Source organism: Aplysia californica, unplaced genomic scaffold (assembly GCF_000002075.1).
Source record: "Aplysia californica isolate F4 #8 unplaced genomic scaffold, AplCal3.0 scaffold00244, whole genome shotgun sequence".
In the NCBI taxonomy this organism is placed as follows: domain Eukaryota; kingdom Metazoa; phylum Mollusca; class Gastropoda; order Aplysiida; family Aplysiidae; genus Aplysia; species Aplysia californica.
This window is the reverse complement of record NW_004797514.1, coordinates 503,547-516,395: the sequence shown is the minus strand read 5'-3', so window position 1 is coordinate 516,395 and position 12,849 is coordinate 503,547.

The following is a 12,849-nucleotide window of genomic DNA, read 5'->3' as shown; positions in this document are numbered from 1 at the left end:
GCCACCTTGACCACAGGGAGTCTGGTGTTTTGCCCTCTATTTGGGTGTAATGGCGCACCATGGTGCGCATGCCTCGCAGCAATTTTCTGTTTTGTTTTTCGGTTGTTATTTTTTTGTTTTGTTTTGTTTTGTTTTGTGTGTTTTGGGGTTTGTTTTTTTTAATTGGGGGTGGGAGGGGGGTGCCACGCGACCTTGACCACAGGGAGACTGGTGTTTTGCCCTCTATTTGGGCGTAATGGCGCACAATGGTGCCCATGCCTCACAGCAATTTTGTTGTTGTTGTTGTTTTTTGGTTGTTTTTTTGTTATGTTTGTTGTTTGTTTCGTTGGTTTTTTGGGTTTGGTTTTGTTTTGGGTTTTGTTTTTGTTTTTTGCTTTTTTTTAGGGGGACATGCGACCTTGACCACAGGGAGACTGGTGTTTTGCCCTTTATTTGGATGTAATGGTACACCGTGGTGCCTAGGCTTTCTCGGTTCTCTGAGAAGGCCTAGCATGGTGCGCATGCCTTGCAGCACAGTTTTTTGGGGGGGTTTAATCCCCCAAAGAGACAGCGAGGAGAAGCGGCCATGACAGTGCGCGGTCTAGGTGTACAAGTACAAGTCTATGTTTTCTCATTGCGCACCTTCTTGTGGGGTGATGCTGATGACAGTGTTGTGTAAAACAGTAACAATAATTACGATGTTTTTTCCTTTTGTATCGTGAGCGGTTTTGGTTTCTTTTCTCTCCCTTTGCCCCCTTTCCTTTCTGCACTGGGAGTTGACGTGTTGTTGCTGTTGACGAGAGCTGTACATACTTCTAATAAATTGTTGATTTGGTCTCACCTTGTTGACTTCCTTGTATTTGTTATTGATTTCTCTCTTTCTCTCTCTCTCTCTCTCTCTCTCTCTCTCTCTCTCTCTCTCTCTCTCTCTCTCTCTCTCTCTCTCTCTCTCTCTCACACACACACACACACACACACTCTCTCTTTCTCTCTATCTATCTATATAATATATATCGCTCTCTAGCTGTCTTCCCCCCTCCCCCACCCACTTTCTCTTTCTTTCTGTTTCTTTTTCTCTCTTACTACTTTCTTTCACATACTCATGCGCACTCTCTTTGGTCTGCTAGCTGTCTGCTATCCCCCCCCCCCCCTCTCTCTCTCTCTCTCTCTCTCTTTCTCTCTCTCTCTCTCGCTCTCTCTGTCTCTCTTTCTCTCTCTTTCTCTCTCTCTCTCTTTCTCTCTCTCTCTCTCTCGCTCTCTCTGTCTCTCTTTCTTTCTCGCGTTGTTTGTCTTTTTCTATATTTTCACTCTCGCTCTCCCACTCTGTCTCCGTTACCCTCTTGTGTCTGTATCTCTCTATCGATCTCTATCCGCGTGTAATTCTTTCTAACTGCACTTCTCACTTCATTATTCATTGTTGAGTTTCTTGCTCTTTGGGGTTTTTTTTCTCAAACCCCACGTTCCTCTTTGCTGTTTGTTTTCTTCTTCTTCTTCTTTTTGATTGTTTTTTGTTTTGTTTTGTTTCCTTTGTTTTGTAAACTTTTTTGTTTTACGTATGTTTATTTTGTTTTTTAATGTTTGTAAGATTTTTTTGGTGTGTTTTTTTGGGTGTTTTTTTGTTTTGATGTCTGTTGTGTTTGGAATTTTTAGACGCGCGGGGGGGGGGGGGGGGTTGTTTTGTTTTGTTGCTGTTTTCTTTGTGACTGTCTCCCCCCTCGAACATTTTTACTTCGGTCTAAGCGTGTTACTGATCTCGTTTGGGGAGATGCGAGTTCACAGTAATTTGATGAAAGGGAAATCGGGTTTGGAGAAAGAGAGGGGTGGGGATCTTAAAAAGAGGCCCTGAATCCAAATAACTTGATTGTAAAACACTGTGGATACTTTTTGGCTTTTCGGGAATGGCTTGGGAGAGTGAGACCAAGTAAGGCGTACATAATGGCTTGTAAAAGAAAAGTACACGTTTGCTGTAAGTCGGGAGATTTCAAAATAAGACGGGAGTGGGTGATTTGGGGTGGTTTGTTTTTTTCCTATCAAACATGTTCTATCATTCTTATCTCTTGGCCTTTTCTATATAGTACATAATAATGTTACTCTCAAGTAACAACCCTAATCTTCGGCATTTGTATGATCTATTTTTGGTTCCGAGAGCAGTAAAACTCCCACGAAAAATTTAAAATAACTAGATGTAGTATAATATATCATGGGAGCTTTTTATGGATGGCATAATAATATTGACGATAGAATCTATTGAAGTTTTGTTTGATAGTCGTTTATCCTTTCCAACCAAGGAATGACACAACGTCAAAACAACAATGGTTTTTGTCCAGCTTTTTCAATTCTATTCGATCTATTTGACACCCCAATCCACCTGTGTGGTTGATTGTACATGTACTAGAGCGCTAACGGTATGTTCAACCTCTTTTCTTTCCCCTGTGTTGTCGCTTTCTGTGTGACGGTCTTTCCCTCCTGCACTGAATGACCGTTATTGTGTGAATGTTTTGCTCTTTTCTCAGACTAAAACTACGCCCGTGCGTATGGAAGATTAGTAGGTGCTCTAGTGGGGTTGGCTTCTTCTTTCCTATCAAACATCTATTGCCCTGATCTCTCTTCCTTTTTTTTGTGTTTGTTACTCTCTTGTGACACCTCTAATCTTCGGTACTTACTTATATAACCTTATTGAGTTGCAAGTGCCGTAAAACTTTTACTAAAACTAAAACCCCTAATTGTCGGCATTTGCGTGACCTATTTTTTGTTCCAAGAGCAGTAAAACTCCCTCGAAAAATAAAAAAAACAACAACTATTAGATCTGTATTATGGCAGTTTTTTATGGATGGCATATATTGACGATCGAAGCTATTGAAGTTTTGTTTGATAGTCGTTTATCCTTTCCAACCAAAGAAAGACACAACGTCAAAACAACAAAGGTTTTTGTCCAGCCTTTTCAATTCTATTCGATCTATTTGACACCCCAATCCACCTGTGTGGTTGATTGTACTAGAGCGCTAACGGTACGTTCAACCTGTTTTCTTTCGCCTGTGTTGTCTCTTTCAACTCTTTCTGTGTGACGGTCTTTCCCTCCTGCTCTGAATTACCGTTATTGTGTGGATGCTTTGCTCTTTTCTCAAACTCAAACTACACCCGTGGGGGCTCTCGTGGCCTAGAGGTTAAGGTGTTGGCCTCTCGTTCAAAAGGTCCCGGGTTCGAATCCGGGTAGCGACCGAAAATTTTTCTTCTCTAAAATTGTCTCCTTTCACCTCCTTTCCTGCTCTCTAGCAATGTTCTGTTGTCTGCTTTCATTTACACTTTCTGCCCCCACCCCGTCACCTCCTTTGCCCCCTCCTCTGGGCTCCTGACTCTTTCTGCGGCCTTTCTACTGCTACTCCTTGACTCCTCCTTACTGCTGTCTTTCTGCCACACCCCTGATCTTCTGGTAGGAAAGATCTACACCTAGCCTTCTCGGACAAGGGCGAAAAATCTCGGAGGACCGATGTGCAAGTTGCGTACGTTAAAGATCCCTTGGTGGTCTAAAATCAATAAGAGTAGACTTCGGCCGCCACCCAGGCAAAATTCAAAATTTCCTACCAACTGAAAATATTAGGTGTGTCCAGCGCGCTCATATGGCCTTATGCAGTTGCGAGCGCAGTAAAACACTTTACAAAAACAAAACAAAAACTACACCCGTGCGTGTGGGAGATTAGCAGGTGCTCTAGTGGGGTTTGCTTCTTCTTTCCTATCAAACATATTCTATTGCCCTGATCTGTCTTCCTTCTTTTTTGTGTTTGTTACTCTCTTGTGACACCTCTAATCTTCGGTACTTACTTATATGACCTTATTGAGTTGCAAGTGCCGTAAAACTTTTACTAAAACTAAAACCCCTAATTGTCGGCACTTGCGTGACCTATTTTTTGTTCCAAGAGCAGTAAAACTCCCTCGAAAAATTAAAAAAAAACAACTATTAGATCTCTATTATGGCAGTTTTTTTTATGGATGGCATATATTCACGATCGAAGCTATTGAAGTTTTGCCTGATGGTCGTTTCTCGTTTCCCACCAAAGAATTACACAACGTCACAAGATTGGTTTTTGGCTAGTTTTTTTCAATTCTGTTACATCTATTTAACACCAGTGTGGTTGATTGTACTAGAGCGCTAACGGTACGTTCATCAACCTCTTTTCTTTTTCCCTTGTGATGTCTCTTTCTGTGTGACGATCTTTCCCTCCTGCACTGAATGACCGTTATTGTGTGGATTCTTTGCTCAAACTCAAACTACACCCGTGTACGTTTGTTTTGTTTTTAATGTTTGTTCGATTGTTATTTCATTTTGGTTTGCTTTTTGAGGGTTTTGTTTTGCTTTATTCGCGTGTGTGCTCAAATGTTTCGTGTTTCTTGTAGGCCTCTCCAAGGTGTGCAGCTGGATAATTTAACAAATTCCAGGAAAAATCTTTCTGTCCATTTTTAAGGAAACACCGTTGGGCTGGGGGGGGGGGGTTGTTTTGTTTGCTTTAGTAAGAGTTTTACAGCACTAGCAATATAATTAGGTAGTATAAGTGCCGAAGATTAGAGGTGTTACTGTTTCAAGAGAGTAACAATCACACAAAGAATGAGAAATAAAGACGATCAATGTTTGATAGAGAAGAAATAGCAAACCACGCCAGAGCACCCGCCACCCGCTCATTATTCGATTTTAGAAACCATTTGACAGTAATGGCTTGTCGAGAAAGCTGGTATCTGTGGTGTTGCGATAAGGTGCTCTGCCTTCTGGCGCAGAAGACCCAAGTTCGATTCTCGTGTAGGCACAATACTATATTATATCAAGTGTTTTGGTTTTCTGATGGGATGTTGTATCTGTCTCCTAAATGATCTAACTTGTATCGACTGGGGGGCTTTGTTTGTTTTAGTAACGTTTTACGACGCTCGCAACTGCACAGGGTAGTGTAATCACCAAGGGGTCGATGTCAACAGAGAAGTCCAAACGGGGAATCAGGCTTACTCTGCTCTCCTCTAATGCCTCAACAGCACAAAGTCTGCTTCGACTATTAAGGTACCCTGAAAATAGCAGTTCACAAGAGAGTGACAAACTTACAAAAGAAGTAGCGGGGAAATGACGATAGTAAGGATGAGGAAAGAAAAAGCAGCAGTTCCCCCTATGTTGTTGCGGCATAGTATGAGCATGTCATTGATAAGTCAGCCCATTTACAATTCTACTGTGCATAAGAACATGCTAATATCCCTCCTTTGAGAATGGCCTTAAGACATTAATTCAGTCTTCCCTGGGGTGGGGGGGGGGGTGTGTGATGCAAAAACACCACCACCAACAACAAGAAAAGAAAAACATTAGAAGACTCGACATTGTCATAGGGTCTGATTGTTCATTTGCTGTTCTCCGTGTACGGCTGTTTACGCTTAATGTGTGTGTGTGTGTGTGTGTGTGTGTGTGTGTGTGTGTGTGTGTGTGTGTGTGTGAGTGTGTGAGTGTGTGTGCGCGCGCGCAGGAGGCTGTCTGCATATGTTTGTGTGTGTGCCCATGTGCACATGAGTGTTTACATAGAGAATGTGTTGCGAAAAAAACGGGTCTCACCTTTTGGGTGCGAAAAAGTCAAGCGCTCTCTTTTGTGAGCCGGAGAGATGTTGCGCAAAACTAGACGTCTACCCTCGTGGGACTGGGTTCACGAAAAGTAGAGATGACTTTTCAGTCACAATGCCCTAGCTTTATCTCTTCCTGTAAGAGGGCCATGCCATGGAAAGTGACTCACGTAAGGCCGGGATGATAATCTGCTGGAAAAAAAATTGTAAGCTATGGTAGAGCCATTTTCATCATCATCCGTAAGTCCTATCCTGGGTTATAGTCTCAACCCCTGTCTAGCTGCATCCCATCTGTTTTAGTTTTAGATCCCAGTTTAAATCCCTCCTCCAAGTACTTTTTGACTTTCCTTTCTTTTTTCTTTCCTTGTGGATTCCATCCTAAAGCGTGGTTTGTATTCGGTTTTCTCAAGGTGTGTCCAATCCAGTTGTTTTTTCTTACTGATTACTACATCCATTTAGTTTGCCCCGTAATTGTCCAGTATCATGAACAGATTGCCAGTGTATATTCAAGACACGTCTACTGGTCTATTAATGGCCCCACAGGTAGTTCTGACTTCTTTTCTGTCCCTCTAATATGTTTGTATCTCCATCTTTATCACTTTCATCTAGGGCTTTATAGACGATCTAGATTAAAGAAGAATAATTTTAAATGATTAACATTGGTATACGCTACTGGTATGGACCCTTTTTTTTAAAGAAAGATTTTTTCTTTAATTGGTGAATAACAGACATGTGTGCATTGCTCACATAATGATGCATACATGGGTGCTAATATTGAAGAAGTAATCATGTTTCACGAGCTAACAGATTTATTATAATTTTCAAAGTATTTGGAAGATCTAGAAAGAGTAGATAGATTATTCTTTTAGCATGTTTCGTTTTGACAATGTGCCGAAGAGGTATTTTTAAAAATCCTGAAGCTAATGGCTCATTAATGGCCCCTTTACGGCAACTGCAAGAAGAAGAAGAAGAAGAACAAGAACAAGAATAAGAAGAACAAGAACAAGGGTATGGACAAGAAGAACAAGAAGAACAAGAAGAACAAGAACAAGAAACTCGCATCCCCCTCAAGTAAGGTTCGGTAAAGCGTAAGTCAATACACTCTCTTTATCACTATGGTGCCTGACAAGTCGCTACCTCGGAGTTACAAAGTTCTATCTGACATTTTTGGCCGTTTGGAGTTACTAAGACCATGAGGTCAGAAACCAAACTTTTCATCTGCTCTATCAAAATAGTAAGATAATATTTCGGAGACGTTATCAAAATTTTCAAAGAATTACATTCGAAAAAGCTTGACAAGTTAATCAACTCAAAATCTTTCACCTTGACGTCAGATTTCTCAAAACAAGGTACAACGCAGATAGAACGTTGTAATTCTGAGACAGCGAAGTATTGGCGACATCGTAAAGATGAAAAAGGGGGTCATCAACCCCCCAGGGAATGTGCCCGGGTTTAGTTATGGGGTCGGTTAGTGCAATGTCCAGTTCGATAACTCTTAAAGGGCCGTGAGAATGGGGTAGGGTAGCCTTGTCCGGGGAAAGTGAGCACCCAGGCGCAAGTAACTTGGAAAGAGTAATTTTTCACTCTTGTTTTTTTCTCTTGTTTTTTTTTTTTTTAGGTTGGACGATTTTTTTAAATATGTTTTTTTTTTCCTTTGTCCATTTCTCTCTTCCTTTCCCTTTTTTTTCTTGGCTGTACAGGACCGTAAAAAGACTAGCAGGTATATTTTGAAAAATTAAATTATATATTACTCTCATTAAAATTCAAAATGAAAAGAGAAGAAAAGCTGACAAAATCTACATTCACATCAGATGCATCATTCAACCACACAAAGGAATTTAATTACAAGACCATTGGAGTTATATGGATACACACTCTAAAGAACAAAGTTTTGAAGATAAAGTAGTGAAATACTCCCATCTCTCTCCAGTCGATCGATCCCCGCCCACTCACACAGTATACTGCCATACGCTGACAAAACGCCGTTTTCTTATTCACAGCAGTTTTGAGAAATCAACGGTTTTTTCGGTTTTGCTCTAATAATATCCGTCGAGCATAGGAAATGACATTCTCTTCAGTTTGCGAGACCAACCGTTGATGCACTGGCAAAATAATTGGTCGCTTTTAAGGACAAGCGGGCTAAATCAAATTTTGGGAGTTTCCAGAAATCTTGACCTACAAAAAAAGTAGGCATTGCCCCACCTATAGGAGAAGTTTGGTTTCATTGTGTGTATAGTATATTTGGTTATAGAGAAAACTCTCCTTGTCTTTTAAAGAAACTGAGCAAGGGGCAAAAACTTTAGCTTCGATTTTCTCGAAACAGCCTTTTTCGGGATAGTCCCCTTGTTCTTAAAAGCGACCAATTAAGGTATCATAAGAGAACTGAAACTCGTTGATTTCTCGAAAGTGCTGTGAATACGAACCCCCCCCCCCCCCCCCCCCGAGACAGTGCCACTGACTCATCCACTGACTGTAGTGTCTTTAGGCCATTCCCAAAGGGGGGACATTTCTCGTTCAAGCATAGTAGAATTGTAAATGGGCTGATTCATGTCACGCTCATAACTGTGCCTGATCTACAACAGGGAACTGCTGCTTTTCTTTCCTGATCATTACTATTGTCATTTTCCTCTACTTCTTTTGTATGTTTGTCACTCTCTTGTAACCTGCTATTTTGGGGTGCCTTGATAGTCGAAGCTGACCTTGTGCTGTTGAATCTAGAGAGGTGAGCAGTCTAAGTCTGATTCCCTGTAAAGACTTCTCTGTTGACATCCACACCTTGGCGCTCATATGACCTTATGCAGTTGCGAGCGCCGTAAAACCCTCTACTATTAAAAAAAAATATATATATACGAATAAGGCGTTTCGTCAGCGTACGAGAGATAGCGGTAGCCAATTCTGTCTTTACACTGTATGTCCCAGCAACCCCTAATGGAATCACCGTGAAATCGGCAGAAGATATTCGGAGACGTCTCCGGCGATCACCCAGGAACTATTCGGAGACGCACTCCCGCACACAGATGCACTGCTTTGGGGGGGGGGGGGTCAAACTGCGCATCATTTGCTGCAAATCACACGTAATATAGCAACTAAAGCTGTTGCTAATCAATTATTCTCTGGAAATTTTCTAACTTAACTGCAAAATATAAAATTATGGGTTAAAACAGGGGGGCATGCCCCCTTGTAAACCCCCGGATTTTTTTACTTGGTCTAGAGGCACAAAGCAATTTGATCGGTCTATCTCCGTCGGAGACGTCTCTGGAAATCAGCATTTCTGTCCTGGCACTTTCCCTCCTAGATTCTGTGGCCTTCAGGTCATTTTGGGAATTAATGTAATTTGTTGTTTGTTCTTAAGTTTGTGTGGTTCTCTATCTCTTTCTGGCTGTCTACCTCACTTTGTTTGTCTCTGTCTCTATCTATCTGAGTCCGTCTGTCTGTCTGCCTGTCCGTCCGTCTGTCTCCCTGTTTGTCTGTCTGTCTCCATGTCTGTCTGTCTGTTTGCCTGTCTGTTTGTCTGTCTGTCTCTCGCTCTCGCTCACTCTCACCTCTCTCTCTCTGTCTCTGTCTCTCTGTCTCTGTCTCTCTCCCTCTCTGTCTCTCTCCCTTTCTGTCTCTCTCCCTCCCCCCCCCTTTCTCTCTCTCTCTCTCTCTCTCTCTCTCTCTCTCTCTCTCTCTCTCTCTCTCTCTCTCTCTCTCTCTCTGGCAGATCCACCAATCATGCAGTTCTTTCCAGCTTTGGAGTGCTTCTGACACCTCCTGTTTCTTGCAATTTTATTTTGTATTTGTTGTGTTTCTTTCTTTTTTTCTATTAGTCTTTTTGGGGAGAGTAGGGAACAAGGGGGGGGGGGGGGAGACGGTATTATTAAATGCATGGTATATCGCTTTGAGAAATCCATATAATTTGGGAAGCAGACTTCACTCAAAGTCCCTCTCGTCTACGAAAACCCTTCAATTTTTTTTTTCAAAAATTGTCCCCACGCTCACCCCTTCTCGTCTCATTTGTACTGCGTTACAAAAATAGGCGGCTTTTCATCCTTGACAAAATTGATAGAAAGAAAACTTCTCAACGCTTGGCTCTTGCGTAATATATGAGAGTGTTTCTATTGTTGGCTTGCTTGCCGTTCCCAGAAGCACACGCTTACACAAAGCTATTAGTCCACCCGAATAAGCTCGTCGATTGTTTCCAAAATAGATGGCAGAGAATGTGAAACAAGCACGAGATCTCAAGAGAGTTGAAGACACTGACAAGGAAGTTATTTCCAACTCGAATTTTCTTTGAAGATTTGAAACCTAAATAAACTCTTGTTCATCTGTGGGTAAAATAATAGGCCTACTTTTTTCTGACATGAAATGTTACATAAGACTGTATTTGTTTCCTCATTCTTTCATTCTAAGACTGTAACAAGCAGTACTCTAATCCGCAACGATTTTGCCCCAATCACTTGACTATCTGATTGGATTTGTTTTTCTTTTCTGGGTGCTCCTGTTGTTGCTGTTGTTGTTGTTTCTTTACAAGGATCATGAAACTGACTAATAATCGCCATTTTCAGGCGCTTGATATAAATGATGTCACAACTTTACGGAATTTGAACAACTAATCAAGTCTTCAGCTTGTGTACATGTAGATTTGGACCTTTTTTAAGGTAACATTTTACTTCTCACAAGTGCACTTGCCTTCATCACTTTCTTAATAACGTGAGGGAGTGAGGGTCTGACTGAAGAAACAGAAAGAAAACGTTTTAACAACGTGAAACTCTTGCGTCATATAATATTACATAGAATCTATTTTAGGTGTGCTCGCCGTTCCAAGAAGAACGAACTTACACAAAGCTATTAACTCCCCTGAATAAGCTCGCAGATTGTTTCTGAAATAAGAAGGCAGAGAAAATGAGAAAATGGAACATGCACAAAAGAGTTCAAGAAACTGACAACAAGGAAGTAATTCCACCGGCATATGTGGTGTAGACGTTAGCCTCTTTGCCTTAGCACGTGCAAGAGCTGGGTTCCATTCTCGGGTTATGGAGTTTTTGTAGAGTATCTCCGTCTGTCTAATGGGATATTGCATCCCTCTCACTCTCAACCCGGGTTTGCCACTACAGCTAGGGTCGAGCAGCCCGCCTCCTTTTATAATAGTGTGTTGATGGAAGCCTAAAACACTCTCTGACTGACTGACTGACTGATTGACTCACTCACTCACTCACTCACTCTTACTCACTCCCTCACTCACTCACTCACTCACCCACTCACTCCCTCACTCACTCACTCACTCACTCACTCACTCACTCACTCACTCACTCACTCACTTACTCACTTACTTACTTACTTACTTATTTACTTACTTACTTACTTACTTACTTACTTACTTACTAACTTACTAACTTACTTACTTACCTACTTACCTACTTACTTACTTACTTACTTACTTACTTACTTACTTACTCACTTACTCACTTACTCACTTACTCACTTACTTACTTACTTACTTACTTACTTACTAAAACATAGATGCCCTCACGAAATAAGCCGTATTTTCTGTTTCGTGGGTGTACGGTAACAAGAGACACACTGAGACATTGTGACCTTCTCCCACTCACTCACCTATCTGTGGGCCTCCTTTGTACAGGAAGAATGCAACTTCTTTTTAGCTTTTCCAGTAGTTGGAAGTTGCTTCTCGTACATTTCTACAATAAAATAATACCCTGTCTTTTTTGTCATTCTGCCTGCATGGGTTGTTTTGGTTCAAAGCAGGTTTCTATGTCTCGAGCTGTTTTATTGCTTTTTTTTGGACCCCACCCCCCAGAAAAATAAATAAAATAAAAATAATAATATTAATATTAATAATAATAATAATAATAATAATAATAATAATAATAATAATAATAAATAAATAAAAATAAAATAAAATAAAATATTTTTAAAAAATAAATAAATAGATAAACAAAAAAAAAAGAAAGAAAGAAAGAATACAAGAAAGAAAGGCGTTCTGCCTTTGAATGGGACACAGCATCTAACAGAAGGATTTGTTTGTGTCTTCGTTGATGTGCGTGAGCATGTGTTGATGTGTATGTAATTAATGTATGTCTGAGGAAGTTCTCCTTTATAATATGATTGAATTGGTTTTCTTGCGCATATGAAATGTTGTTTGTTCGTTTTTTTTTCATGTGAGTGTTTGAATTTATTCCCAGCACTCATGTCATCACTGTAGAGCGCTCAGAGCTTAAACTTATATGGGATAGGGTGCTATATAAATAAATGCAATTTATATTTTGGCTGTATTGACATATAGTTCAGAGATATGGAAAACAAACAAAACAATTCAACAAAAATTAAGAAGCTTCCAAACAAAATGTCTTACAAATAATGAAGTGCTAGAAAAAGCTGGAATTGAAGATATCAACACAATCATGAAAAGGAGAAAATGGAGATATCTAGGACGCGTTCTAAGAATGCCAAAGACAAGATTGCCCTATGGGACTTGGTATTGGAAACCAACTGGGAAAAGAAAACGAGGAACACCAACTGGATGCTAGAGAGGCACAATAAGGGAAGAGGCAATCACCCAGGGCGTGGCCAGGGACAGACAAACGTGGTGTTGACAGCTGTCCTCCTAATGTAGGCCTACCTGACGGTACAGGGAGAGAGTAAGTAAGTAAAATAATTTATAATCAAGCTCACGTCTTCTAAAACGGCGAACAGCCTAGCCTTTCTACCACAGACGCCAATGGGCTCTTACTCTTAGGCGGCCAGGATGTGGAAAATTAAAACATAATACAATCGAACCTGTTTTACTGACGACCTCTTCAAGGCTATCACAAATTAGATTTACACTGTCCAAGAGGACCACTGTCAAAGATGACCACTTTTCCCTTCGGCAGTGGATGGTCCGGGTCGTTTTGGACAGTTCCGACTGTCATCCAGTGCCAGATCTGCGACAGACAACGGTGACCATTGTTCTCCACTCATTCCTTTGCTCGGATGCTCTTAAAAAAGCTACGTTTCCCTGATCTTTCCTCGCTACCCATTTGTTTAAGTTCTCTAAGTAGAGGTTGCTCTGGGCATACCCATGCCTCGTTTGCCTTCAAGTTTAAATGTGAGAGCTGTAGTTAAAACAATTAGTTGTGCGTAACCCGCAGAAAAATGCAGACATCAGCTCGGAGTTGAGCAAAGACCTAGCAACAAAGTCACAATTACGCCTCATCCGGTGAGCAGCTTGGTGATTCATCACTGACGACAAAGTAGTAGGCCAAAGGGGGTGGGAGGGAAGTGTTTGGGTGGATAGGAAGGGGGGAG